At 35.4% G+C, this 3,195-nt stretch overlaps 1 non-coding gene across 1 annotated transcript; it reads right to left on the reverse strand.

Annotated features, from left to right (window-relative positions):
* Positions 1–1,214: 1,214 nt before the first annotated feature.
* LOC118150823 (small nucleolar RNA SNORA21) lies at positions 1,215–1,351 on the reverse strand. Its single transcript, XR_004738957.1, has one exon. It is a non-coding gene; the product is annotated as a small nucleolar RNA SNORA21 (small nucleolar RNA).
* Positions 1,352–3,195: the final 1,844 nt, after the last annotated feature.

Here is a 3,195-nt window from a genome sequence, read left to right on the forward strand (position 1 = left end):
TTATGCAGCAATCAGAAATGATGAGTTCGTGTCGTTTGTAGGGACATGGATGAAGCTGGAGAACATCATTCTCAGCAAACTGACACAAGAACGGAAAATGAAACACTGCATATTTTCACTCATAGGCGGGTGATGAAAAATGAGAACACATGGACACAGGGAGGGGAGTACTAAACACTGGGGTCTATTGGGGGGAAAAGGGGAGGGCCAGCGGGAGGGGGAGGTGGGGAGGGATAGCCTGGGGAGAAATGCCAAATGTGGGTGAAGGGGAGAAAGGAAGCAAAAAACACTGCCATGTGTGTACCTACGCAACTGTCTTGCATGTTCTGCTCATGTACCCCAAAACCTAAAATGCAATAAAAAATTTAAAAAAAAACTGTCAAGTGTGGACATAGGATAAACATATAAATCAATGGTATATAAGTGAGAGTGCAAATAAATATTGATACATGTGTGGTCAACTGATTTGTGACAAGGATTCCAAGACCATTCAATGGAAGAAATAAGAATCTCTTCAACAAGTGATGCTAGGACAATTGGATCACCACATACAGAAGAATGAAGTAGAATTCTTACCTTATACCATATACAAAGATTAACTCAAAATGAATCAAATATATAAATGCAAGATGTAAAGCTATAAAATTCTTGGAATAGAACATGGGTTACATATTCATTACCTTGAAATTGGCAACAGTTTTTTACATATGACAAGAAGCAACAAAATTAATAAGCAAATTGGAATTCATCAAAATTTTGAAAATTGTGGATGAGAAGGAACTATCAAGAAACTGAAGGCAAACTACTGAGTGGTAAAAATACTTCAAGTTCATGTATGTGGTAAGTGTCAATATCCAGAATATATAAAGAAAAATTAAAACTCAACAACAAAATGATAAGCAACCCAATTATAATGGGCAAAGGATTTGAAGAGACATTTCTCCAAAGAAGGTATACACATTAAAAAAATGTTCAACATTTGTCATTAGGAAAATCTAAATCAAAACCACAATAATGTATTAGTTTACATTCACTAAAATGGCTGACATTAAAGAAATAAAAATGGAAAATAATAAGTGCTGGTGAAGATATGGAGAAATTAGAACCCTTATATATTGCTGGTGGGAATGCAAAATGTTGCAGCCCGTTTGGAAAACTTTGCCAGTGCCTAAAGAAGCTTTGATTTTCTTTTTCTTTTTCTTTTTTTTTTTTTGCCTTTTCGCACCACTGATTGAAGCAAAACAACACAACATGCTGCCACTTCACCCAAAAGCGGTGTTTTTTATTCTCCCCTTTCTTGAGAGCTCAATAGGTCATTAGCCACAGGCCCATTGAGTGCTTTTAAAAAGGGGCAAGAAGTTTTAATTTTCTAAATGTATATACAGTTTCATGATCCTTCTGCACTTCCTCCTATTATATTTTGACACAATTTGAAAAATGAGTTATGGTTGAAAATACGTATGTGGAATCAAGCAAAGGCTTAGGCAGAAGAAATATAAATTAACTACTGGAAATTGAACCTAGTTTAACCTGGACTTTCCCAATGATTCATTTTTCCTTTTTAAGCTAAGCAATAGAACTTCTACATCATATCAAATAATATTGCTTTACAAAATGCGACTACTAAACATCCATCTAAAATAAAGGTTAAGATTTTTTTCTTCGGGAATCTTAATATTTGCTAGAACAATATAAAACATAATGGCAGAATTCTAAAAATTTATACACTAAAGAGACTTCTAAAATTCTTATAAAGTGCCTCAGAATTTTTTTAACTTTTATTTTAAGTCCAAGTATACATGTGCAGGCTTATTATATAGGTAAATTCATGTCATTGGGGGTTTGTTGTACAGATAATTTCATCACCCAGTTATTAGACCTAGTACCCATTAGTTATGTTTCCTGATCCTCTCCTTCCTCCCAACCTCCACTATCTGGAATGCCCCAGTGTGTGTTGTTCTCCTTTATATGTCCATGTGTTCTCATCATTTAGTTCCCACTTATAAGTGAGGATATGCAATATTTGATTTTCTGTTCTGGCAAGAGTTTGTTAAAGATAATGCCCTCCAGTTCCATCTACAGTTCTGAAAAGAACATAATCTCATTCTTTTTTATGGCTACATAGTATTCCATGGAATATATAGTATTCCATAGTATATCTGGCACATTTTCTTCATCCAGGCTACCACTGATGGGTATTCAGGTTGATTCCACGTCTTTTGCTATTGGGAATAGTGTTGCATGAAAATATGTGTATATGTGTCTTTATGATAGGAAAATTTATACTCCTTTGGGCATATATCCAGTAAAGGGATAGCTGTATTGAATGGTACTGCTGTTTTTAGGTTTTTGAGAAATCATCATGCTGTTTTCCACAATAGTTGAACTAATTTACACTCCCACCAGCAGTATGTAAGTATTCTTTTTTCTCTGCAACCTTACCAGCATCTGTTATTTTTTGACTTTTTAATAATATCCGTTTTTGCTGGTGTGTGATGGTATCTCATTGTGGTTTTCATTTACATTTTTCTAATAATCAGTGATGTTGAAGATTTTTTTATTGTAATGTGGCTATTGGCCACATGTATGTCTTGTTTTGAAAAGTGTTCTTTCTCAACAAAAGACATTCATGTGGCTACAAACAAAGAAAAAAGCTCAACATCACTGATCATTAGAGAAATTCAAATCAAAGCTACTATGAGATACCATCTCACATCAGTCAGAATGGCAATTATTTATTTATTTATTTACTTATTTATTTATTTACTTACTTACTTACTTACTTACTTACTTACTTACTTACTTAAGATAGAGTCTTTCTCTGCTGTCCAGACTGCAGTGCAGTGGCATGATCTCTGCTCACTGCTGGCTCCACCTCCCGGGTTCAAGCAATTCTCAGCCTCAGTCTCCTGAGTAGCAGGAATTGTAGGCATGTGCTGCCATGCCCAGGTAATTTTTGTATTTTTAGTATAAGCAAGGTTTTGCCATGTTGGTCAGGCTGATCTTGAACTCCTGACCTCAACTTATTCACCTGTCTTGACCTCCCAAAGTGCTGGGATTTCAGCCGTGAGCCACCGTGCCTGGACTGGAATGTCAATTATTAAAAAATCAAGTAACAACAGATGCTTGTGAGGTTGCAGAGAAAAAGGAACACTTTTACACTGTTGGTTGGAATTCAAACCATTGTGGAAGGCA

The sequence above is a fragment of the Callithrix jacchus genome, chromosome X, assembly GCF_049354715.1.
Source record: "Callithrix jacchus isolate 240 chromosome X, calJac240_pri, whole genome shotgun sequence".
NCBI lineage: Eukaryota > Metazoa > Chordata > Mammalia > Primates > Cebidae > Callithrix > Callithrix jacchus.